Source organism: Melanerpes formicivorus, unplaced genomic scaffold, assembly GCF_026170545.1.
Source record: "Melanerpes formicivorus ecotype bairdi unplaced genomic scaffold, bMelFor1.0.p_v2 SCAF_6, whole genome shotgun sequence".
In the NCBI taxonomy this organism is placed as follows: domain Eukaryota; kingdom Metazoa; phylum Chordata; class Aves; order Piciformes; family Picidae; genus Melanerpes; species Melanerpes formicivorus.
The window spans coordinates 18,090,469-18,118,189 of record NW_027142358.1 but is presented as its reverse complement, the minus strand read 5'-3'; the positions used below and the strand labels follow the sequence as shown (position 1 = coordinate 18,118,189).

The window sequence follows — 27,721 nt, the reverse complement described above, 5'->3', positions numbered from 1 at the left end:
TTTCCTTAGTAAGACAAGAGAAATTCTACAAAATTATTAATAACCATTTTAGCTACCTGTTGATTTATTTATTTGGTTTGACATTCATAGAATGATTCCTCAAATCAGAGCAAAGAGGCTGGCATCCAGAAATCTAGTGTGCTTGAGCAAGTCACTACCTGGTTAAGGAATAGTTATCCTAATCTTAGTGAGAAGATATGACATATAGCCTGGCCTAGAGCCTACAAATCCATTTTACTAAGCATGACAAAGATATGCATACCTGGACAACGAACTCTGTGTATCTCCACACTTTTTCCATCTGAAATGCAAAAGCACAAACAGCAACTTCTGTCCATTTTGTCTCATATCTCAATGTATGTACGTACCATGCAACTCCATAGCCATTCAAATATTCCACAGCAGGACTGTGAAAGTTGTTACAGATTGCTGGTCTACCTGTGCTGTTCTGAAAATATAAACAGCAGCATAACAATGGATACTCTTTTTGTTAAATACTTTTTTGCCATTCATTTTAGTAGAGAAACGAGCTTCTGAAGAATTAATGAACTAAATCAAGCTTTCTGACATTGGGGTACCTCCATGCCACAAGTACAGTGACATTATTTAAAAGTCTAGACCAACAGTCTCAAATAAGTATGCTAAATCAGTGGAGCAGTTGTTGCTCTGCTAGTAATATTTTCCTTTTCCTGCCTTCTTCTGAAAGCCTCGGTGGTTTTTCATGTCTGTTACCAGATAGGCACATCACTTGCTTGTCCTCTGAATATTCTTGTCTAAGCTCATGAAAGGAAAGCAAGCTGCAGTATTCCCTCATTAAAAGCAGGCTATGGTATCTTATAACCTCTAGTTTGTGAGGGAATGGACTGTGATAGACATGTCTTCCATATCAGCAGCTGGCAGGCAGGTACATGCTTTTATGTCAGGATTGGGAATCTGCATAGGAATGCTTCAAATATGGTTATTTTTAAAGTAGTCTCATTGCTTGTCTGTCTTACCAGATGGTTTCAGGGGTTTAAGATAAACTAAGTTTTGTTAATAGTACCTTTTCAGGTGCAAATTCGGGCCTGTGTCGCATGTTGGGTACACAGAAGGTCAGAAGGTCAATCCATTTCCGCTATCATCTTGGACAATCTAAGGGTGAAGTGGATTTTAAGCATTAACTTCTAATGTTTAGTTTTCAAAACCTGGAGAGAATGCTCTGCTCCTGATCATTTCAGTACCAGTGTTACCGTGCAAATGATAGTTGCTGAGCAACTATTTTCCCCGGTGTGTTTCCAGAAAAAAGGGGATCAAGTGTCTAATAACGCTCATCTTTTATATTCCTTTACCCTTCCAGAGTAATGCACTGTGCCTCTGTAATGGAGGTAAATGATGCAAACCATTATATTGTCCAAAAATTCACACAGAATAAAGGCCAAATTCAGAACTATTCTGAGAGCATTTGCCAAAGATAAACCACAGGACTGCAGCATTCAAAACCACTGGAGAATAACTCAACACAGTATGTAGTACACAATTTTCCATAAAGTGTATATATAATGCACTTAAGCATTGTAGTGTATGAGATAACATTTGAAACATTTCTTAAACAGCTTTTACAATGGCTATTGTGCAACGAGCTGGCAGCTTTTCTTGCTATGCAGAGTCCTGCCATACTGTTCCCAGCACTTAAATCCCTTTGTTGAAAATACAGGTTCTGCCTCAACATAGACTTTAAAACATGAGACTTAAAGCAGATAAACATTTTCAGTTGTAGCACTTCCCAACTGAAAGGCTTTTAACCTTTTATTTCACCATTAGTCATGAAAGCTAGAAATGCACTTTAGCCTTGAAAATGGAAGCTGAGATTCTTCAGACGCTGATAATTGCAGGTTTATGCTAAACACCAGGTACTAGAAAAGAACAGAACATGTGAGGCTTCAAAATAATATTTGCTGTACTAGGCTGATGCACAAATAAAAGATCTGCTTAGCAGAATTAGGAAGTACCATTAATACCATCCCCACCCCCTTAAAAAAAAAAATTATCTGTAGCTCTCTAGAATAAAAAGTAAAGAGGTAAAAAAGTTTTTTTTAAAAAAAGGGCATAATTTAATCCTTAGGTCTTTCTCTTTTCCCATCTTTCCTCTTCTTACCTTGCTTCTGGGAATCCATATAGCTGCCTAAGCAGGGTGAAGAGGGGATAAGGGAGTGGAGGGGTTAAAAGTTTCTGATCTGTAAGCAAAACAGCGCAGATCAAATCACCCTTACACAGGTGTCATTGGATCCATAAAGTGCAAGGTAGGAAATAATAAAGAGAGTAACCCATGCATTCATTATGATGTTGCCTCAGGGATTTCAGGATTTTCAACTAAATTTGAAGTGCTGTACTGATCTCTGCTAAAGTGGCTTGGAGTAGTTTAGCTACAAAAGTTTGACTCAAAAACATGCCTGAGAATAATTCTTGGGGCCAGAGGGAAGGTTGCACAGGGCTTTATCTTGTATGCATCTCAAACACAATGCACAAGTGGCAAAGGCTCTCAAGACAGGATCAAATGGTTTAATTCCTCCTTCCTCTTCTCACTGTCTTCAGTGCATCTCTAAAATGTATTCAAGTGCAAGCTGTGAGATGGAGTAGGACAGCTGGGGATGTAAACAACTAGGAGTTGTCATGATACATGTGCCACAAGCATCCAAACATCGGGTAAATAAAAGACTGAACTAAGGCAAAGCAACACAGGATCAGAGGGCAGCGTTGGGGTGTTGGATATTGTCAGACACTATACATATATATTTTTTGCAGCTCTGTAGCAATATTTTGTGCTAAGGCTGCAATGAAACACTGAAACTCATTCTGCTGCACTGCTGAGTTGATACACACCCATTTTGCATGAGGCACACTCAGATTCTCTGAAACCAGACGCTTTAATGTGGGTTGACTACTGCTCTCACATTTGGTATACTTAGTTCAGCTTCCTGAAGTTTTATCTACATTTAAACACCCTGGAAGAGGATGCCAAGCAGTAAGACATTGGAGGGTCCTCCTCTCCCTGCAAAGTTTCCAGAAGCTTCTTGCAGGATTGATGCACAAGCTCAGCAACATGGGATGAACTGTGCCAATAGTCAAAAAGCCCCACAAATTGAAGCCAGAAAAAACCCGCAGAACACACAAAACAGCCAGGAAAAAGCTTTCACAACTGTCTACCCTGAAGCACTGATATAAACAGCTCAAGCTACCAATGTCTGAAACATCACTAGGGTCACAGACCATAAAAAGAGATGTTAACTGTAGGTGCCTCAGGATAAATTAATTCCCTAGAGGTAACACAAAGGCTCCAGTCATGCAGCTTGTTTGAGAGGTTTGGCAGAGATCTTAAAAGAGATAGGCTGCACCTAGGTTTCCAGGCTCTCCCACATTTATTCTTCTCCTCCTGGGCATTACTGGCCAAACTATGATCCAGGATTTGTTTTTCTTTTCTTATGTCTGCAGAAGATAGGTCAAATGGTAGAACTACTTTAGCAGTGTTAAAGCCCAGACTTCCCCTCAGCATGTTTCACACATGAGGGTGATGCCTTCACAGCACTTCTTCTCTGCTCTGAGAAGTTAGCCACCCCTTCTCCTATATTTATACATTCTAATTAATAATAAAGCAGCAGGGACAACTTGCTACTGATTGAAAATGCTTCCTGTTTCCATCTTGTAGTTCCCACTGAAAACTGTCACTTGAAAAATAGAGAGAAGGAAAAGAGCTTTTCAAAGATTGTTGTTGGTTTGGCTTTTTTTTTCCCACATGTGACAGGATAGCTCTCCCTAAGCCTGTACTTAACCTGAAATTGTGTTTTAGCAAGATAAACTCATCAGCTGATTAACAAATGCTGCTCTCATCCTGAATTAGTAAGAAGCTCTGTGGAGGTCATATTAGCACCAAATGAGAGGGTTCTAATCAAGGGTATAACAGCAAATACAGATTAGTTTATAATTAATGCAAAATTAAGTGGTCATCAGGGATGCTGATTTAAGCCTCTTGGAAGATAATAGAACACAATTCAAACTCTTTCACTCTTTTCAGCACCTAAAAATGGGTGTCCCTAACACCCACGGTGAGAAAGGTCTGAAATTTTGGGCAGTACCTTGCTGATTTTAGAAGTTTCAAGTAATAGGACTTAATAAAAGCTTGTTTTCTAGTTCTATGCCTTGCTCCTGCCCTGTGGAATTGCGTCACTTCTGAGATCATCCTGCTCCCACACAGTGGCCTACTAAAGATCAGAGATTGCAGCGTGGCTGTTCTCTGAGCAGCACTTCAGGACAGGACAGCGTACAGTGTAAGACCAAAGTAATAGAGATACACTTTCACTTGCAAAAGCTGCATCTCTAGGCCAGCTCCATCAGAGGTGAATTTTCATCTGTGTAATATGAACTAGAGTTTGGTTTTCTGGAAGGGAAGGGAAGTTAGCATCTCCCCTCTTTCACAGGAGGTGTTTCAGCTGGGGAACAATTTTGTTTGAGATGGTTTAAACCACGGTAAACCTACAAAACAGTGAGTGCTGTGTACAGAAGCAATTCCAGTCTGAAGCCTGAGAGCACAAGGGCCCAAGAGATAAGCTGACCAGGCATTTACTTCAAACATATTCAAGAAATGCAGCTCAGATTTGCTATAGATATGCTGGGGCCAAATACATCTTTCATGTCTGCAGTCTGGTAAAATAGCTATCTGTAACTTTGGATTATGTATAACTGAGCATACAATATGAATGTTTTCCCATTCTGCTTTCATGAAGCCCCAATGTTTTAAGCATAAGAATATTTTTGCACTTACCTGCAGAAAGTTTTGCAGTTTGTGTAGATTCCACTTGAACATGTAGTTCTCTCTGAACATAACCTTAACGTAAGGTTACAAGATGCTCATACATTTCTAACAGCTCTGTTGCAGATTTCCTGGGAAAAATGATGTAAAAATTAGTCTAAAGTTAGTCCAAATTACATTTCAGGGATGGACATTTGAGAGAGTGACTGATATAGCAATTAGAAACAGTATTTCTTAACAAAAAGAAGAAAGAAAAATCACTGTAAAGGACGCAATCATTCACATCAGGAAAAAGCCATTCCAAATCTTTTCCAAATCAGCAGTTTAGTCATTTAATCTATTGGCTGATGCGTTAGGGGCATAACAACATCACTGCTCTATTCTAGCTCCAAATAAAATGGTCACAAAACTTATAACAGTGTTTTCTGGATATGGTCTCAAAGTAGATTTACATCATCATTCCAAATAGATGCATTGGAGACTGACTTACCACTAAACCCTAGACCTGGAAGCACAACAGGATTATAGTTACTCTCTAGAAAGTCTCTTTCTTGTCTTAACCAAAACCAAAAATATCATTTAGATATTACACCATATCCTGCATTTTTGTATAATAAATATTGACTAAAAGCTTTCAGGCGAAATTTTTAAAGTTTGTGTTTTCATAGCTGCAGGACACCAATTAATGAAGAAAAACAATACATCTCACTTGAGAACTGCAAAAATATGTTGCCAGTAATGAGGAGAACATAGAATACATAGAATAAACCAGGTTGGAAGAGACCTTCAAGATCATCACGTCCAACCCATCAACCAATCCAACCCACCTAATCAACTAAACCATGGCACCAAGCACACCATCAAGTCTCCTCCTGAACACCTCCAGTGATGGTGACTCCACCACCTCCCCAGGCAGCACATTCCAATGGGCAATCACTCTCTCTGTATAGAACTTCTTCCTAACATCCAGTCTAAACCTCCCCTGGTGCAGCCTGAGACTGTGTCCTCTTGTTCTGGTATTGGCTGCCTGGGAGAAGAGACCATCATCCACCTGTCTACAACCTCCCTTCAGGTAGTTGTAGAGAGCAATAAGGTCACCCCTGAGTCTCCTCTTCTCCAGGCTAAGCAACCCCAGCTCCCTCAGTCTCTCCTCATAGGGCTTGTGTTCCAAACCCCTCACCAACATCGTTGCCCTTCTCTGGACTTGTTCCAGCAAGTCAACATCCTTCCTAAACTGAGGGGCCCAGAACTGGACACAGTACTCGAGGTGCGGCCTAACCAGTGCAGTGTACAGGGGCAGAATGACATGATGATGATCAGATCATGTAAATCATACCATAGAAAATTCACACCCTTCACCAAACTCATCTGCTCTTTTGGTGCACCTGTATAACCTGTTGCAGAGAGAATGTCACTACTTACAAAGGTAGACATGGAATTAAGCAGTGAACATAATGACTATTAAACAGAGGAGCTGGCCAAATGCTCCTATGTGCAGATATGTTCCTATGTTCCCTCGGGTCCACATAACTTGGTGGTGTAGACACAGTCCTTCTCTCTGTAGAGGTATATAGTTCACATGTCTTAAGTGTAAGAGGCATTGAAAATCTATTCTTCTACGGTTAAAAATGTAAAGTCTGCATGTAAACAATTTTCTTAATGTCAAACTTTTAGTATTAGTCTTTGTTGTCATGGTATTCACTTATTCCTACCCCATAGTTCACTTTTTGGTAGTTCACTTGAGGTGAAATATGCTCCCATCAGGAAAATAATAAAAGCCCATGGTACTACTTCTCTCACATTAAGAACCTAGTCATGTAAATAAGGCCTTCTACTATTTCTCTGCATGAGCTGAATTCCACTTGGAGTACATTTCATCAGTAGACTCTCATATTTAAGACAAAAATTTTCTTTCTACAACATTTAAGTCTTCATCTCTATCTCCTGTATTTCAAATGATGCCTACTGCATGTAAAGCAACCTGGCTGGACATTTTGTTCCTCTTCGTAGTTACAGCATATTTCATTTTCTTATCACAGGAAAAAAAAGCAGCACAGGAGTAGCTGAATCTTAAAGAAATTATTTACATGTCAGTAATTACTTGTGTGCAACGGACCTCTGTACCCAGACAATAAATAACACGCTAAGCTCTATAAGATCATTATCAGTCAATTTTAGAACTAAGGTAAAAGCACACTAGGAACAAAGCCATCACTAAATACTGAAATAACACAGTACTATATGCACTGTTCATTAATTACCTGATAGAAGAACGAAACAATGCCAATATTACTGTCTACGTGTTGCTTTTTTCATCTTGCATTCGTGAGAAACTCATAGGAAGGTGTAAAAAGCAGCCTGCTAAATATGCCAAATTAGCTATACTACCACTATGATAGACAAAATTTAGCTCATAATGATTGAAAAAAAAAATTCAAATCTGTATTTTATTAGAAGTTTCAAGCCGCAAAGATATAGATAAAAACAATTATAAATACAGTCTAGTTCTGGTTACAACAGTCCACCTTCACTGGAAGAAACTTCTATTATCAACCCACATAATGAAGAGCAAAAACTCTGGGGTTTCATGGATGAATTAGCTCTAGGATTCTCAAATACATAATGAACAAGAATTTGAACAGTTAACATTATTCCATTTTCCAGAGTCTCGTATTACTGCATACACTTCATTATTCAGATTATTTGGTCCTTTAGCACTTCAGTTTCTGTAAGTTACAACCTCCTTATTCCCACACATGAACCTGCCTTCTGTCTGATGATCAGATATCTCCATATAAGCCTGCTTTGAAGGTATTAAGTCTTTTAAAGTTATATTCTCAGCCTCATTCCTAGGAGAGGCAAGTGCTCCTCTAGTCTTTGCACACAGGAAATTTCTGTTGCCAAAAGTATCTTCTTTTGCAATTGAGACAAATACTCTTGATGTTGTTTAAAATCAAAGCTAAACCCAAAAGTTTTCATAATTGTGTTATACCAAATATTGACCATGCTGTAGTCACTTATTCACAACATAATTGTGCTTCAGAAGCAGCTAAGAACAGTTATAAAAAGGCTGTTTGTTGAAGAAGTAGGCAGAAACCAATAGAGGTCAAACAAAACAGACACCTGGAGATATCAAGTCCACACTTCAAGAAAAATGGAATTTCACAAGAATCTGGATCAAGAGTCTTGCTCTAATGTTTTTCATTCCTAGTTCATACAGCTCTTGCATCAGGATCTGAAGGAATTCATACTCAAATTACACACACGGCAAAATAGCTTGCCAGGTTTCAGTGAAAAAGTCACATATCTATTAAAATCATACAAAGGAGCTGAGCTGCAATTAGAAGGTCTTCTATACTCTTCAGCTTTGTCACAGAAACCAAAGCCGAGAACTCTAACAGCACACAGCAGGGAGAGGAGACATAGGGGAAGCTTTAGTGATCCTGGGAAATGGAGTGTTTCTCTGGAAAAGAAGTGGGAACATATAGCTCAAACCCTTGACAGGCTTTCATGAAAAGTCAATACAAAGCAAAGCTCTTGTTCATTTAGTAGATAAAACCACTGGCATCAGTTCTTTTGCTACATAGCTACTGTCTTTAATGGGAAAGTTATTTTATCTTACTGTCTTTAAGAGTTTGTGGGGATTTGTGTAAAAGGTGTTTACCACATTGTAACGAAGATACAAAACCTGGAAGATATGCATAGTTAAAAGTTTCCACTGATGGTCCCAGCACAAAATGCTTTTGCAGGCAGGGAACCCCTGCTATGAGAGATAAAACCTACACAACAGGGTCAGATACCCTTTTCTAGGATGCTGATATTGAGCGATCACAGAACAAAATGGAGATGGCTGGAGATTACTGCTACCAACCTTTCAGCATTTCCTTGCCCTTCAATTTCTTGCTCCAAAATTTCAGGTTAAACTTTCAGACTCTACACACAACTATGGCTTTAAAATTGTGCTTTCTCCTTGGAAGCATGGCCAGTGGGTGGCATAGAGCTACATGACTTGATTCTGCTGAACCTCATCCTGTGGTGAATTTCAGCCTTTGTCATTTCCTCCCAAGTTAATTTAAGAATGATGATGGACCTTGTACTTTTCCTAATGTAGCATTTGTACCAGGGCTAGAAGCACACTGATGAGGTGTTCTTTGAAAATTTTCACACAGTATCTATTCAAAAATTTCTTGTGGCCAGGCCCAGGCAGACAGCATTCCATTCTGTCCCTACTCACTGAAAATTATCTAGAACTGAGGCCGTAAGAGAAATGTAATACAATGCTTAAAATACAAGTACCCAGAGAACAGCAGCTGATCCTGCAGTTCATGTTAACAAAGCCCCTGCCCTGTATGCTGGCAAAGTGATCCTTCATGTTTGGTAGGTCAGTGAAGGAAGGATGTATTCAGTGAGACAGCATTTAAATAATGACCATGTCCCATGAGCATTGCAAAAGAAATTTGTAGTATTTGCTTCAGACGACTGTTTTTCTTCTTCAGCACAGGCATTTCCATCATTTTACCAGGCTAAAAGGAAAAACAAATCAATGATTTGACCTAACCTTTTTTGTACCTAATTAGTTCAGCCTCCAAAATCTTTACCTTTATCTTTGCTGGTCATTGGTCACTATAACTAGGAGTTAAGAGTGTTACTTGGTAATTTATATTACAATGACGACACAGCAACTGTTTCTGAGATGATTAGCCCTCCTGTAACCTGATGTCATGTGAGAGCTATTTGGTCACCAAAGCAGAAACCACAGGCCACATTACAGATTTGATCCACAGGAATCTGTCCTGCTGGAAGAGCCTTATCCTTGACCAGGATAAATAGTCGGGCGGGTAGGCTTTGAATTTTCAATGCTGCCAAAGTCATCTTCTATTCAGAAGCACAAATCTAGTTCTCAAAGGCAAAGCACACACATGTAAACAATTTTAAATTAATCAAAGCTGTATTTAAAACTACACAAACAGACAAAGAATGAAAGAAAAAAACATGCTGTTTATTATGTCACTCACATACAGTAAACTTATGACTCATCTGAGACACTTTGTTCCCCTACTTGCATTGGTCAGTTCATCTCCTCTGTAACAGATGGTTTATCTTTCTGCTCTTCATATTTCTGGAAATCATACCTTTCCTCAAATGATACAAGAATACCAGACATCCACACAGCTATTTTCTGGAAAACATACTAAATGGCTGAAAACCTGATTACAGGAACATGAGAAACTTATTTCTTACTTGAACATTCTCCTTTTTCTCCTTTCTCTCCTCATGACCCTAAATCTCCTTGTGTTGATGGGGGTCCTGCTTCTCCAGGGAAACCCCATAGACTTCTCAATTCTGCTTCTAGAGTTTGCTTTAAAACAAAATCATTTAAATGTTAAGATTTCTTAAGTTTTTCTTCCACTCTCTTTTCTTAGTGCTTACAAAGAGTATCAAACGCTGATTCTTTTTCTATGCTTTTGTTGTTGTTTCCCCCTAAGGAAATAAAAATATCTCAGGAAAATGAAATTGTTCCTGTAGAAAGCTTTATTTACTAGCAAAAAATTGTTTGCTACACCCACTTATGACACTGAAAGCTGGTGAAATTAATGCTGTCTCTTGTTACTGCAGAGGTACCCATGCTCTACAACCAGAAATTCAATTCATCAGTAATCCAATCACACATTACAGTATATGATCTAGAAAATTACCTAAATCATAAGACTAAGGCTGTGTCTGAAGCAGTTTGTTGACCCAGATAGTGCTGGCTTTACATATTTCAACCAGGAAATTGCAGAAGGCATACTAGGGGTACAAGAACTAGAAAACACATATACAAATATCAATATATGCCACTGAAATTTTATGCCATAGGCCACATGTGGTATTGATAATGATGGGAATTTGCCTGGAGGTTGAAAAGTAGTTATGCAACTCCATGATGTGTGGTATACACATGACAACACACACAGGATATGGTAAGAAAGTACACAATTCCATATGTATTTATTGAATGTTTAGACAGAAACTATGACTTGGCAACTTGGGAGAGCAGATGACTCAGTTCTACTGCATAACAGAAAGCACTTGCTGATCTATTTGCTGTTTGCAGCAGTGCATGAAAAAAACACACCTTACCTAACTGGTAGATCATACCTTGGGGCAATTCTGTTGTTGGGTCTTAGTGAGCATGAAGCAATCAAGCTATGGCCATCAGATTAGCAGCCAAATCTAGGACGCATGATTTCTGGTTTTGAGAGTTGGCTCCTGGAAAGAAAAAGCAATAATCATTTGGTAGAGTATCACAGGAAACTTTAAGCGATTCAGAGTACAAATGGTATAATCAGATCAAAATCTCATTACATTTCTGGTTTATGGACTGCTGTGATTTTTTTTTTTTTTTTTAATTATTAAACCCCAAGTATCTAGAGCAGCATTATAAATACAGAAAGCATTTTCAGCTTCCTGAAACTGTGCAGAGCCTACCAAAGGTTAATGGGGCAGAAGAAAAAAGGAGATAAGTAAAAAAAGCTAAAATGAAAGCCTGAAGGAGGCATGAAACAAGACTGCAGGGATGGTACAGAGTGTCAAAAGTACAACATTGCTAAATGGTCATAGCTCTGTACCTGGTTCTTCCTTTTCACCTTCAGCACCATTGCTTCCATCTCTGCCTTGTAAGCCATTGACTGCAGGTGAACTGCACTGAATTACTAAGCAGGAACACATTTTCTCTTAAGGTTTATCTGTGTTAACTCATTTTCTTGCCATCAACAGTGAAGGCCAAATACCAAGGCACTGAAAGGCTGAAGAAGAGCCATTGCTAATTCCACAGATCTGTGACAAATCAAGCAGAGTAATTTCATAATTTTCTCCATTTACATCAACCTAAAGGGTTGCCTGTGAAAGTTTCCTGCATTACCGAGGAAATACACTCCCATCTTCAGGTAAGAGATCAAGACCAAGGGACAGTGTCATCTAGCTTCTGTAAACTGGCAAACTAGGAAAGAAACAAGCAAGTTTGTAAGAATCTGAAAATGTCAAGATGTAATGAAAATATCTATGTAAGATGTAATGAAAATATCTATGTAAGATGCAATGAAAATATCTATGTAAGATGCAATGAAAATATCTATGTAAGATGTAATGAAAATATCTATGTAAGATGTAATGAAAATATCTATGTAAGATGTAATGAAAATATCTATGTAAGATGTAATGAAAATATCTATGTAAGATGTAATGAAAATATCTATGTAAGATGTAATGAACAGCAACAGATATACTTTCAAAGTGCTGAAAATCCACTTCAGTGTTTTCTTCATTGTATGACTAAATCTAAAGCATTTCTCTTCATGCCAAACAAGCCATACCTTGGGATGAATCCTGAACTCTCCAGATAGTATTCTTCTGTTGGGACTCTTTTCACAGCTATCAGGTTTGCTGCATGTCTCCTCTTATGACAGACACCTGTAGTTTAAAGAACAAAAAGCTGAAGTACATTTCAGTAGTAATGTTATGATTGCCTTCCAATTTCTCCATTCAGACCGTGTGTATTAAGGAGATTACTAACATAAATTACACCTCAGAGTCACAGACCCTGTGATCCCAAATCTGCAATACTTTGCTGCCCTCCCTGAGTAGAAGAGGCAGTAATGTCATAAGGTAAAGCTCTCTGTGATGTTCTGACAAGTTGTTTTTAATGAGGGTCAAATCTGAGGCAGTCATATCCCATGTATTCTGTGTTTAACTAAAAAAACCCAAACAGATAAAACTACCATAAATATAAGCTGACAAACTTTGCAAGCTGAACCAGAAAAAGACAGGACTTGCATTCCACAGTTGTATTTAAAGAATATTCAGAAACCTATATCCACACTCAGTCATGAAGTTCATCAGCTGCAGATTTTATCAGCAGAGATCAATATCTGGCCTTGAAAGATGTCTTGAAACTTTTGCATTTAGGAGGCAGCTAGTTCTGGAGGTTTCATTTAAAGACATAGATCTCAGGTACTTCTTTTTAATCTTCTGTAAAAGGTGCTTTAGGACATGATTCACCCAATGCAGGTAACAGCAGGGAAGGGATCCTGAAAGAGACACTAGAGAATCTTTGTTCCAGACCTAGTCTTGGTGGTGGCAGCTCTGAGACACTAGCCCAAAACTTGAGAGACTGGCACCACAGGACTATTGAAGTAAAGCATTAGGAAACTGCTGCTCAAAAGCAGATATTACAGTTATACAGAGAATACTCAAGGACAGAAAACTATTTAACTGATAGATAACATCCTGATCACAGCTATCCTCATCAGCTTCCTGTGCCCCAGTGGGGCATCCTAGAAATGTGTTTTCTAACCAGCATGTCTGCACCTGAAAGGGTTTCATGTGCTCAGTATGGTCAAATACTTATCACACCAAAAGAGACCTTTACTTACATAGTGAAACTCTTGCCACACCATTGCCTTCCCTGGAGGCTTTCAAAACCTATCTGGATGCGTCCCTGTGTGGCCTGCCCTAGGTGATCCTGCTTTGGCAGGGGGGTTAATTTGATCTCTGTGAGATGCCTTCCAACTCCTAACATTCTGTGGTTCTGTGGCAGCCATCACAACAGAAAGCAGTAGAGATGGAATAGAAGAGAAACCTTCTGGATTTTTGCTTTATGAGCTTGCCAAGAGAAAAACAAACAACCACCAACCAAAGGGAAAAAAAAACCCACAAACAACCAAAAAAACCCTACCAAATAAAACAACCCCCCCCAAACAAACAAAACCCACAAACAAACAAATCCCTTCCACTTCTGCTGAAAGCTGTAATTTCATGCTTCATTTTGGGAAGAGGTGGCTTACAGGCTTATCTCTGTCTTGCACAATCCTAATGACTGCCTACCTCAGTCTTACCACCCTTATTTACAAGTACTGCATATGACATTCTGAGAGTGAGCCCTTTGCTGTTTACCTGACCTTGGACAGACATTGGCTGTGTTACAGTACAAATGAACAACAGAAAAAAATAAGAACAGCAGGCACTGAAAGCTTTGACTGTAAGGTTTTTCCCCTTTATTCAGTCAATGGATTCATATTTGAATAACCTAGGAGACAGAAAGGTATTCAAGGCTTGCTTGACTGCAATATACTTGTCTTTCCTACAATATACTCTGAAATACCCATGGAAAAAACTTGGCCAATTCAAACATATTCATTTATGTTTAAAAATGGGTTGTGGGACTTGGAAATATGACATGAGGTAAAGTAATATATATTTAAGTAAATAACTTACTACTTGTCTTCTTATAATACTAGTGACTAGAATAAACTTCTCAATAGAGCTTGCACCATCCAGGTGGCTATGGTACCATTACATGGATATGAAAATTACAGTAGCAAGAGTACTGTGGGGGATATTGTGATGGGTAGTTCTGCAAAATAAATAACATAAAACATAATGCTGAGGAGAAAAGGTCTTGGGCAATTCTGCTTGCAGAAAATTTCATTACCCAGAGGAAGGTCTGCCAGTCATTTCCAGCTGTGGAAACCAGTTCAAACTCTCCACCCCTGTGGCAGCGTCAGGAGTGATTCTGTCCCCAGGATCTCATTTCTGGGGGTGTTCTATGATATGGTGGTATTAGATAGAGATGTTGTAGGCTGTCAGACTGCCTTTCTATCTCCTCTGTTCAGGACCTAGAATAAATTTAGCCTCTGTGAAAATAGCACTGGTATTTGTCAGCCACGATTTGCTAAAAAAAAAAATAATTAAAATTGTTGAGCCAACATCATTAAATATAGATTTGGAATCAGAAATCTGTTTCTTTGTAAAAAGCTGAATTTTCCACACTGACCTTTGTTATTGTTGGCCAAGGATCAAATATGGTTCTATATGCTGCCAGCACATAGCATCCAGGGCTCATCCTGTAATCTTGTGACCCACAAGAATGTCTGGTTTATTGAATGCCTGTTGAACTTCCTTGAAGGCTGCATATCTACAAAAGCAGAAGTATGAGACAGACAGGATTCTCAGCAATTTCCCCACCCCTAGCTTGTCAGGACATCAATATTTTTGAAACAGTTTATCCCACAGCAGATATTTTACTAAGCTGAGGCAAACCAAGCATGTTTGCAGTATCCAAACCTACTGGAGTATTGCAAATTCCTGTATCAGGTGACAAATAAAAATCATAAAGGCAGGTGGCTTATTATTCATGAATTATTAAATGTCTGTCTTCACTGGATTTGTAATTTCATGTTCTGTGTCTTCATTTCTATGGAGCCTTCCCTTCCTCCAGAATTATTTGGTTCTCCTGATTCCTGGTTTGAGTACTGAATTCCTCACTGCTCAGCTCACTGAATCAGGGGAATGGTTGTGTGTCTGGCTGCTCTTTGATAGATGTGCAGCTCTCTGCAGATTTCCTTGGAGAAGCAAGCAGCTCAGCACATGAGAACACTTGGCTTTTGAATTTTCAAACTTGCTTTTGGAGCCATCAGTTTCAAATGCTCCTCAGCAGCAGCAAGATCATATGGGAATAACAGAACTGGGAACTACATCCAATTATTTCCATCACAACATAGCCGGGTGACAGCTTCTAGACACTTGCAAAGGAATGTATGGCTAAAGCAGTGGATAGAAATGCACAGTTAGCTTGTTGATTCACTTTGATGTCAGACCAAAAGAGTGCTCTTATCCCTAACCCAAGAGTTTGCAAAGTATTTCAAACTTTTTATTGATACAACTAGAGTCAGGATTAATTTTGAAGACTAAAACCTTAAGAATAACCTTGTTTCAGAAAAATCTCAGACCAGGCATTATGGAGCACCAGTCCTAGAAGGTGATTCTACAGTGAGTTTAGAGCTCTTAGAAAGGTATAAAGTAGGAGTTGTTCTCTGCAGGATCAGTATCTTCTGAAAGAATAGTGATTTATTCCTTGCCTGTGTGACCTGCCATGCATCTGCACTTCTGCATAGCAACCAGTATAGAGCAGAGCTGAAGCTCTTCATCTTATTTCTTTTCACTTGTTAGCCTGCCACAGAGACTATGCAGATGAACAGTTGCTTCATGATTTGGGCTAACACTCTAAGGCAACCACCAATAATAAAAACTTTGAATTGCCTGTGTCCCCTCTGTATATTAAAAGCAAGAACAAGACAAAAGTATCTATTGCTTGTAAGAGAGGACAGAGTTTTTATAGTGGGACACACTAGAAAAAATGTTGTAGTAACAACACAGGTAAGTAGAAGTAGGAATGATACTGTAATTAAAAAGAGTTTCACCATTCACCATTAGACAGCATAAGTATCAGTATGTGCACTTATCTGAGATCATGTCTATATGTAAAGACCTAAACAACAGATCCCAGAAAGTTTCCAGCGGACATTAATGAGTCTGACATTCTTCAATTTATTTTTCTGTCCAGGGACAAGCAGTTGACAAACAAGGAACAAAGCAGAATTTTGTACCACCTTTCCCTCCCTCCAACTTTAAATGACTTCATATTAGTCTGGACCTAAGCTTATAGATGAAAACCTAATCCTGCTTCTTATTAAAAACAGACTTTGCAAAGGTGCCAACTCTATAGTTTGGAGTTTGCAAGACCAAGCACATAATTTTTTTTTCAGAAGCTGTTAAGAGAGTTCTGAAGTAGACCAGAAAAAAACCAGCAAAATTCAAACAACCTGCTTAACTCAGAGGAGGCTCTGTTTGGGATTCAGAAGTTGTTCACAATTCACACAGGATCTCTCATTCAGAGTATTGCCTATTAGGAACACACATACTGAGTATTCTTCTCTTTAGAATATTTGCTGGCTGAGCTCCCTGTCACCAGAGTTTAAACACATCTGAGCCTTAAAAGCATGAGATGCAGAAAGAAGACTACATCAAGATGCTATTCTTATTGTCCCCAGTCAGCTGTTCAGCTTTACTTACATTTTAAAAGTTTGACTATAAAGGCAAACCTCTTCTGCCTTCACCTTCACAGAAATTTAAGGGACCTTGCTTGCTAACTTTGTAAAGTACCTGTGCAAGGGCCCTCTGTCACTCATGAAAATTTTTATCCTCCCATCAGGCCACTTTTCACCAAGCTTTCTGTTTGACTTCTGCAGAGAAAGCATTGCTCTGTACAACTGCGAAACTAAGCAGAGTGTTAAAATCATTAAATATTTACACCTTTGTATTTGAGAGCTACAATCTTGTCCCAATATTAGAAGAATTAGGAAGCTAGAGAGGATTTCACAGGGGTTTTGTCTGCTCCAGCATAGGTACATACAAAGATGAACTACAGTGCTTCATTATAAATCCTCAGTTCATACTTCGATATTTACTCAACTGCATCAAACAAAAAATATGGGATGCTCGTAGGGGTGTATGGTGCCAAACTGGTGAGTGGAATATTACTATGTGCAAGAAATGGTTACATTTTGTGACCAAAAAGTAATAAAAGGAAAACAAATGCTATTCATGCAAAGTTCAGAGCACACAATCTAACTATTGGGCTAATGGGGGATTTCTGCCCCTCATTCATCTTGGATGAACCTTCTCTCTCTTTGATTTTCTTTCTTCCACTCTAAATGAAACATGAATAGAACGGGGTTGTCTTCTGTTCAGACTACTTCAGATACAGGCCTTTGCTTGATGCTTAAGGACTCATAAAACACTACATCTGATTTCAAGCTTCTCACTCTAGACACAGTAAAAGATGAACAATGGCATCATTGCCAAATTTGGATGAGTCATTCATATCTGACAACTGATTGGACAAGTAAAGACAAGTAAAGACTTCTCAAGGGTTTTCTTCACATTGCAACAAAAATTTGTGAAAAAAAGGCATCTGCAAGCATGTAACAGCTGAGATTTACATACAGTTGAAGCATCCGAAATTGTAAACATTTTGCTTCTCAAAGACCCCACCTGGACTGTATTCAGTTCTGGTGCCCCCAGCATAGGGAGGACATCAAACTGCTGGAGTGGGTCCAGAGGAGGGCCACAAAGATGATCAGAGGGTGGGAGCACCTTCCCCATGCTATGAGAGTTGGGGCAGTTCAGCCTGGAGAAGACTTTGGGAAGACCTTATAGAGGCCTTCCAGTACATGAAAGGGGCCTACAAGAAAGCTGAGAAGGGTTTTTTATGAGAGTTTGTAGTGATAAGACGAGAGGGAACGGAGAAGCATGGTGTAGTTAGTGAGATCACCCACTGAGGTTATAGGATCACTGAATTCCCTACACTTTTTCATCATTTTTCTTAGGTTTCAGCAACATTTTGCCTCTTTCTTAATATTAATGATTCTAGAAAAAAATTCAGTCATTATTAGGGTTTTCAGGACCTGCACTTTCACAGATGATCCAGAAGTACTTAATATGGGAAACAGGTGCTAACTAGGCAGGCGAAAGCACAGCCAATAGCGAATAAAGTGGCCTGCAAGTGACCTCTGGTGGACAACGAGAACAGTGTTCAGTTTGTCTGCTTTGTAATTCTCAGGAGACTTCATCCATTTAGCTACCTTACATCCGTTCAGTTGAATATTATCTAATATTATATAATAATCAAATACATTTTCCACTTGAAATAAAAGTATTCCATGCAAAAAAATGGAAACTAATACCAAAACGGTAAAATCATAAACTTTAAAAGCCTCTGTAATAAGGGGGATCCTTGCCTGTTGCATACATACCACTAACACACTATACCATGAACAAGGTGAAGCTAAGGGAATCATTCAGGCCTTATAAAGCTCACAGGCAGTTGCAAATGAGGGCACGTCCCTTGAGGGCATGTCAGTTGTTCCAAAGAATACTGGAATTTTCCAGGTTGGGTGGATGGTAGAATCTGTTGCTTCCAGCACATGCAGGCTGTTGATCACAGTTTCTGTAACTAATCATAAGAAGTTCCATAGCTATGTATTACAATATTGAAAATCCTCAAGGACCTATCCTATTCCCACCTGAATATTTTTAAAGAGTGTAGTAAGCTTGGGAATTCATTGTGATCTCATGGCTTGAAGAAGCTTCCAATGCTAGGTTCTGTGGCCCATATATGCATTCTGGGGCCCAGAGTGCATATAAAAATCTGAGAAATTATGAACTTTGTGCAGATTCATGTAGGACTGCAAACACCCTTTTGGTAGTTAGACTTGTTTTCCCTTTGTAGAGTTTCCTAATTTCCACCTTGAACTAAAACTTCAGTAGGTTTTCGTATGCATCTAACAGTAGACATAGGAGATGGTTTGCTGTACAGAAATAACACACTGAAATTGTTCCCAAGGAAAATCGGTCTGTCTTGGCAACAGTTGTCCTGGTAACTAAGTCTCCTTGCAGAGGATGATGGAAACTGATCCATGAGTCATTTTTTCTCAGAGACCAGAGGGGCTAGGGAATAGAGCTGCAGAGTACTCACCATTTGGATTTCCCCCCTTGCTCTCAATAACTCCCATCAGCCACAGAGGTTAAATGAAATTCAGCCTCATGAGCATAGATGCAGAATGTACACATTACAAGGACGAACAAAGATTGGCTTAATTCTCCACCAGGAGAAGAGGATTGCGCTGAAAAAAAAAATCACATCAGAATATAAATCAACACAGCCTTGACAGTACTAAGCACAGCACAGATAAAAAAGGCAGAGCACCTCTCTGTCTAAGCAGCTTTTCAGAAGACAGTGTGAAAGCTTTGAAGAGCTGTACAACATCTGATTTAATATCTTTCATGGAGAGTGAAATAGGTGCTCATCAGGGCTGGCACTGCTCCAGGGAGGCGGCCCTGCTCCAGGGAGGCTGCACTGCACTTGTAAATGCACAGACTCAGACCTAAGCCTATATGAAGCCTGGGGCTTGTAACAAGAAGCTCAAATGGTGGTCTTGCACCTTGCACAACGTCTCCAATGTTCAACTCTCCCTGATTGCCTGTTATGACTTGATTGCACCTTCTGCTTTAGTGGTCTTTCTGCAAGTTAGTATCACTCAGGCACAAAATACATACTGTATGACTTGCTGCTCCTCCTCCTCTACATATGCCTAACACCAGTGACTGAAATGAATAGAAACAAAAGAGAAAATGCCTCCTTTTCAGCACCATTTGCACACACCCCTCAGGTGCCAGAGCACACATAGGAAGCCCAAACAATGCCTACTGCTCCCTTTCCCCCCTTATACTCCCACTTCTGAGAATCCCAAGCCTACTTTTCTTAAATATCTCCTGGAAATTTGTTAAGTCTTCCACAAGGCAAGCTTCAGTTTATCATAACTGTGAGTCTGTCACAACAGGACAGGGACTGCAGGGACAGGAACTCTCTTTCCCACAGAAGATGAACAGAACAGCCCTTTGGCCACAGATCTGTGCTGTCTTGATATACTGCCACCTGGCCAAAGCAACAAACCAGAAAACAGAAATTTCATTTTCATGAGCTTGTTATCCCTGAGCTGGCTCTCTCAAAGAGCACATGTGACTGGAGACACTGGGTGACTAAAAGATGAGCAAGGGGTTGAGTGGTCAACAGCAGTTTAAGCTACTACAAGTTAACTAAAATGGATCAGTTAGAAGAAGCAAGATAAGTATCTGAGTCCATCCCAGCTCAAAAGGGCCAGGGTGAGATAGAGCAGGGCTGCCCAGGACATCTGGGTCCTGAAACACCAGCATTTTCAGCACTTGCTCAGAAACCAACCTGAAAGACACATTCTTGTTTCATACATGATATTGCAATACAATTTATTTCTCATGCTTTATTATACTTCGTTATTCTGAATGATGCCAACCCATGTGCACTATAATTTAGTACTGAATATCTGAACACACCCTCTGTCCTATAGGAGGAATGCAGAAGAGTTCATTAGATGGTAGCCTATTGTATCAATTAATATTTGTACAAGAAACAGAGAGACATTTTTTTCATCAGTTTACACCTCTTCCCTCACTTGCACAGTCAACTCAAACACAGTAAATATTTTAGGAGGCTATTAGGCAACTGGACAGGAGAGGACAAAACCACCTCAATCAATATTTACTGCATGCACCCTTAAAAATTCCACAGTAAATACCTGGAGATATGTAGAGTCCCACTTCTAACCTACATGAGTAAACAACCTGAAAAAAAAAATGAACTCAGATGTAAAAATTATGGACTGACTACAAATCAACTGCAAATACACTAAAGACCTGTATTTGTTTAAATACATTATTCATAAGAAATAATCTGAGCTGCAGTTGTATGCATCTATGTTGCATAAACTCAAGCAATACTTGTAACTAAAAGCTGATTTAAAGAACTAATGAGCAATCTCTAAATAAAATTCTATTACCAAATGAATTCCTCCCTGATTTGCAAAGGCATATGTTTCATTTAGCATATATTCCAATATTTTTATTAACAGGTGAGCCCTGCATTGTTGGATTAATAGTAAACAGTTTAGGTCTGATCAAGTTCTTGCTAAACAGGACTACTGTGAGGTAAAGGGGGAGAAATCATTGATTGTGAAACATTCTTAAACTATTAAAGGTGCAACAGCAACACCAAAGTATTAAAGGTGTAACAACAACATTAGCTAACTGTATTTATGCTAAACAGCTACATTTCTTCTCTAAGATAAGTATGTTCAGAATTTTTAGTAAACAAAGTGAAGGAGGAATGCACTTTGTCACTTCCATTGTTCATTGTTGCACTCCTTTAAGCCTGAAATTTAGCAATGAACATATCAGGCTAAGAGGTACTACAACATTATGTGGTACATCTGCACAGTTTGAATTGACGTACCACGCTGGCGTCTTTTTAGTAACTATAACCAACTGGGCAATTCAGATTCCAGATACCTTTTTCATGGCTGTCTCAAAAATATTTTTATGTGCTCTGCCAGAACTATGTAATTTTCAGTAAAAAAACCTTTCAACAAGAACACAGTTAGGCATTATCACCAGTTGGATGGATATTAGAGAGTGAATCCTAACTGCTTTTAAAAGGTAGCTGCCAAAAACATGGAAGTTATCAAGATATTCTAGAGCCAGGATCTTGAAACAATCTAGCTTCTTCCAGTTTGAAGCCATTAACCCTTTTCCTGCCACAAGCCCTTTTAAAATCAGGGGACTGATACAAGGTCTCCTGGGAGCCTTCTTTTCTCTAGTCTGAACAACCCCAGCTCTCTCAGGGTCTTCACAGGAGAGGTGCTCCAGCCCTCTGAAAAATTTTTCAGCCCTCCTCTGGACTTGTACCAACAATAATTTTTATGCGACCTGTAGTTTGAATATAACCTATAATGCAAATAAGGTATACAATAGAAGAGGATCTTCTGGCACAGTTTTCTATTAGTAATTGCTCTGTAAGGATGGGCAATGTCTACATACTCTATTAAGTCTCTGAAGTCCCTTTTTGGCACAAACTGAAGACATCTGTCATCTTTTTTGATAAGTCTGGTACCCAGAGGTTTTTATTGACCTCAATGAGAGCTCTGAGTTTTCAGAATTTTTGAAAACCTACCTTTTTTTAATGATGACTAATTTTAACCTGTTAGTTTAAACAGCATGTATAAAGACAGACATAATTCTGAAAAAGATGGAAGAGACCTCAACAACTGTCAGAAACAAGAGAAGCCCTTAAAACCTCAACATTTTTCCTTAATATTTTCTAACCAGTTTTGGATAATCACAGGATACATCACAACTTTTCACACATAATTGAGAACTTACTAGTAAATGACAGATAAACAAGTTCATGAGAGGACTTAGTGTGGCTAATATCACCTCACAGTAAGAAGGAATATTCATTTCCTTTCAGTGAGTGGAAACCAGTGGATGGTTTCTGTTTGTCTAAAAGTGATAAGAAGGGCAGAATTTAAGAAAATTAATTTTCACTGATGACAAAATTAAGGAATTCCACTTCAGCATGCCATAAATAAAACAGTGAATTTGTTACTTCAATATAGCAGAGCCATAATAGGGACATTATTTATGCAATATAGTCTAAACCAATACTTAAATACACTGACAACATATAAAACAACATGCAGATACTAACAGGATCTATCTTTACACATTTGTCCATTGTTCTTTTTACCACTCTGTTTGTTTCTATTAAATGCCAGTTTGAGTTGTAGGATTTTATTGGTTACATACCTAAGCATTTCTCCTGCCTTATATCGTCTATTTCAGGTAAGAACTGTGTTGAGCTGCTATTTATTCTATATGGCTGCTCCTTGCTACTTCCTTTGAAAAGCACGCTGCCCAACAGCTTGGCAATGAAGAGCTTTTGAAGTCTGAAGTCACCTTCAAAAACACCAGTTCTATTTTTCCACCAGAAATCATGCCTTTTGGGAACAGGAGAATGAAGAGAGCTCAAAAGCACAATATGTTCTAAATTACTTTCAGCACAGCGTAGCAAAGTGGCAGCTTCTAGGAGCCTGCTGAGCAAGGCCATATTATTTCCCTGAGTGACCCACATGTGAGAGCACTGTATATGCATAGCTAATTTGCCAATTTACTTTGATGTCAGTTCAGCTCAGTACTGCTATTCCAAATGAAAAGTTCAAATATGTTTCCAGCTCTGCAGTTCTCTGAAAGATCTATGGGGTTCAGAGTCAAAGAGGTCCTAGAACAAGAAACCCTCTGAGATGATGTTCACATCACACTGGTGTTACCAAGATCTCAGAGAATTCAGTCAGATCTCCAAGAAAGTTGCAGAAACTCTTGCAAATACTTTTTTTTTTTTTTTTTTTTCCTGAAGGAATACTGTATTTTTCTGTACACACTAATTTTCTGTCATTTATGCCATCACTGTGTCACCACCAGCCATGCATAGTGTGGCTGTACTTCTCAACTGAAGACAAAACAAAACTTGCAACCCTACAAGTGCCCAAATCACTTGGAAACCCAATCTAAATCTGATTTACCTTTCAAAATGTGTCTGTATGAGGGAAGTGGCTAACAGAATCTCTGTATCTTTGCTACATCTGCTGCTTCTATATAAATGAGAATGTATCTCTCCCTGAAAAGAGGAAGTGGACCTTTCGCCCTACTTGTTATGATGTATTTATTTACCCTACAAGGCTTCTGCCAGTAATGGCAGGCTGCTCTTTTTATGTGCCTTTTGTTTCCTTTAAGAAAAGGCTAAACATGCCACTCAGCTCTTCTGCTGTCTTTGAACATTGCCCTTTTTGGTCTATGCAGTCCATTTTTCCCAGTAAGTTCCTCAGCAGTTCATGATCCAATGAGCTGAATCAGAGAAGCTGACAAGAATGAGTTGAAAAGAAAAGCACAAAGAAAGCAAACCATTCCTTTCGTCTCATAGCTTTGTAAATATTTGCAGTTTGCTCTTAAAGCCACTAGGAGCAGACTGCAGCAAGTGATGGGAAAGTACAAGATTTGATACTCATGGACCTGGACTGGAATTCCAGACCTGAATATATTTTAAAAATTCAGATGACTGCATTAACATCCTTCCCAAATAAAATCCTATACTTGCTTGAGCAATGGCTTTCTAAGCCTTCCTTTTGTCCTTAGTGACATTATTTAACTGAAAAAGATTCATTGCTTTCTGTGCAAGTTTGCCCAGTCAGGCTCCCAGTTGATGGTAGGAGGCATGACAGTGAAACACAGTGGATTTCTTCTTTCATTGTAGGATAATGTACACAGTAGTCAATTTTTCACATACGCTAAACAACTGCACTGACCTAGATATACTGGAAGTATGCAAATTATAATTTCAGGAGAAAATTCTGTGTCTTCTGAAATTAAAGTCACCACTAGCCCCTACATGCATTAAAAGGGGTTTCTGTGGTAAACAGCAATTGCTATATGTTATAGGGTGGAATCACAGATTTTACTACTGTATATAAGTTCAGACTGTATGAATTTAATGGGAAATGTGATGTATTCTATTTATAGCAGTGCCACAATGATGAATTAGCATTACTGTGAGGTGAAGCAATTATGGCAAGTTAATACTGGCCTTTATAGAAACATGTCTTGACTTTATTCTTGATTACTAGCTACACTGGGATCCTCTGGCTGGAAAATGACTGCTGTTTTATTTTGGTCTGCCTACCTTTCTTTAGCATCCTCATCTGACTGCAGGAATTCTGTAAGAAAAAGAAAAAAAGGCAAAAGTATATTCCTTATATATTCCTTTCTCCTTATATTTGCATAGAATTGCATCAAATGTAGTTACCAGTGAAGCAAATTGGAGAAAGATATTTTCCCATACCTGGATCCCTTTTTAATGCCACTTCTTTCTATTTCTGCTCTCTTTCCCTGGCTTTCTACTCTGATCAGGGCCACAGCCTGGCATGAGTTTGCAGCAGTATGGCTGTCACTAGGATCACTTGTTTCTGAAAGTGATATGTTCAGCATTGGATGCAGCAGCATTGCTCAGTGTAGTCCGAAAGAGTTAATGATGGTTACTGTCAGGGCTGTTGATTCTACATAGTGGCTCATGCTCCATTAGGTAACTGTTAAATAACGATGGATTGATTACCACTTTTCCCTCTGATTTGCTACTTTTTAATACACATCATGAGCACGTCTGGACCCCTTTCAAAAAGAAGCCCTTAAAAAAAAATCAGTTATAAAAATCACCTAAAATTTGGAAACCTAAAGTGGTAAACTTTAAGCTTAAAGTACTTCCATGTATGTATTTCCCCTTGCTTGTATTGAAGGGTCTGTGATGTGCCCTGGAAATAAGATCACAGAGATGGTGCAGGTGTCCAACATGCTTGTTTAGGTACATTCAAATAATTCATCTAACCAAATAATAGAATTTTTTTCTTCCTGGTAAACAAGGGAATTGCAGCTGATAGATAATTAACTGATATGCCTACTTCATGGCATGATAGACACCAATGGCGCATCATAATCAAGCTTTCAGAGTATTTGATAATACCAGAAACAGTATTTGTTTAAATTACTGCAAACCATTGCTCAAGCCCATCAAAATTTTACATTTAGACTGACCAAAAGTCTAATAAAAGCAAGGAAAATATTTCCATTGACTGTAATAACTCTAAATCATGCCACTCTCAGAGTCAGTTTGCATGATACTGAACTTAGCAATAAATCCAAAATATGAAATATAGAGTTTTCTTTTGTTGTATATTCCATTCAGTTCATATTCTTCAGACAAAGTCTGGAATTCTGACTCACACCCCACCCCTCCCAGCTGTCATTTTATAATCTTTTATATAAAATGGATATGTTGCTGCAGAAGACATTCCAGAGAGAAGCCCATATCTATCACAAAGTGAAAGAACTGATGCTGCTTCTTTTCAGTTTCACACATAATTTTCCCCCTATAATCAAAATGTCAGTTTTTGTGGTTTCAGTAATTTATAGCCCAGTGCTCAAAAAATATCAGGGCTGAACAAGCAAAATATTATTAGAACTTCATGAGGCTGTCTGCCACAGAGAGTTGTTATAGGACTTCTGCAGAGTCTTCTAGTCAAGTATTTCCACATCTAACTGGCAATGATTTGCTTCTTAAGAACCAACTGGCACAAGCAAGGACATGGTTACTAACTGACCTTCAGTAATGATGTGGCCTATGATCAAGGTTTTGAAAAGTGACAGTCCAAAGGGAATAAAAATCTGGGCACTATATGTAAAGCGAGAGCCACTCAAGTACCCCCCATACCAGGTTGTCTTATACTATTTATCAAAAGAAAATACTGACATCAAGTTATTCCCTGTGACCTCAGAGGAGTTAGGATTTTAAAGGTTGCCCTGGTTACAGAGAGTCTAAACACAATACCTCCTACCTTCTAAAATCTTGCTAAAATGACAAGTCTGCAATTATTTTAAACACGTTTATTATATTTAGGTATAGATCAGATCCTAAACTCCCTATATTCCTTCCTTATATTAGTCTCCTATCTAATTTAGATTTAAAATTATTTTTTTATTCAGGGATATTATTTTCAACAAAATTTGTAGAGCTTCTAATCCTGCTTTAAAATGCTGAAAACACTTTGTAAGTGTAGGCTGGTGCTCTAATAAAAGAGGAGTATACTCTAAATTATCACCTACGTTACACTGCTTGTGAATTCACTGACAAAAAACATTGAGGAAGCTAAGCATCTAAGCAGCTACACCACCATTGTGAAGACAGGCTTGAAGTCCAGTGCTTACCTTAGTTTTTATAGCAGATTGACAGGTGCCGAAATCCCTGGGAGCCAGCTTTACAGTAGTCAGAACAGTTCTCAAATAAAAGTCTACAAAAAACTTCCAGCCACAAAAAGGAATGTATGATGATGATGAGAATAGAAAATTTGTACATTTTATGCCTGCTAGACCTATGCTGATGTAGCTCTTCTACTCCTTCTCATGGTCTGATGCAAACCTATCCTTTTATTATTTTTTTTTTTTTTTTAAACTAGTGCTTCATGGGTTCATGGTGAAAGTTTAACCAATCTGATTTTGAAAATACAGAATATCTCTTCCTCTCAATTCTTCTTCTTCTTTTTTTTTTTTTTTTTTTTTTTTTGCATATCAAAAGAAAAAAAAAAACAAAACAACCAAAAAACCCAGCAACAAACCAAACCAACCAACCCACCCACCCCACAAAAAGCGGCACTGCTGTTGCAGCTAATCTAAATACTCTGAATAGCAGCAACTGGTGTTGGTTTTAAAATTTTATCAGCAACATTTCTCTCTGTCACAATCTTTCCTGCCTAAATGCTAGCACTGAGGTGCTTCTCAAGTAGTAACTCATCAAATCCTCTTGCAGCTGCAAGCAGTTTTAATTTGAGTATGCCATACAGCTAGCAGGACCAGGAACACTTACTACATTCTCACTCCCTGGTCTAGCACAAAGGCCAGCCTAAGGTCTCTTTCCCATGTGTTCACCACATACTTGGAGATATTAACTCTAATCGAATGACTGCCTTCACCCTTTCGAAACATCTCTTCAACCACAGCCCCTTGGGTAAGGGGAACTCACAGCCAGGCTACCTGGGTTCAGCAGGACTCTGCTGGAGTCCCACCACAGGAGCTCTCTTACCCTAAGAC

The 27,721-nt window shown here is 38.7% G+C and overlaps 2 long non-coding RNA genes and 1 pseudogene across 2 annotated transcripts; all 3 read right to left on the bottom strand.

Annotated features, from left to right (window-relative positions):
• Positions 1 to 368: 368 nt before the first annotated feature.
• LOC137441938 (uncharacterized) lies at positions 369 to 4,990 on the bottom strand. The gene is made up of 3 exons (XR_010987537.1): positions 4,796 to 4,990; positions 1,043 to 1,131; positions 369 to 448 (listed from the first exon to the last, which is right to left on the bottom strand). It is a non-coding gene; the product is annotated as an uncharacterized lncRNA (long non-coding RNA).
• Positions 4,991 to 6,988: 1,998 nt separating this feature from the next.
• Positions 6,989 to 11,586, bottom strand: LOC137441655 (mannose-binding protein-like; annotated as a pseudogene).
• Positions 11,587 to 12,662: 1,076 nt separating this feature from the next.
• Positions 12,663 to 27,148, bottom strand: LOC137441937 (uncharacterized). The gene is made up of 6 exons (XR_010987536.1): positions 26,843 to 27,148; positions 24,768 to 24,801; positions 20,776 to 20,821; positions 19,140 to 19,287; positions 14,598 to 14,738; positions 12,663 to 12,852 (listed from the first exon to the last, which is right to left on the bottom strand). It is a non-coding gene; the product is annotated as an uncharacterized lncRNA (long non-coding RNA).
• Positions 27,149 to 27,721: the final 573 nt, after the last annotated feature.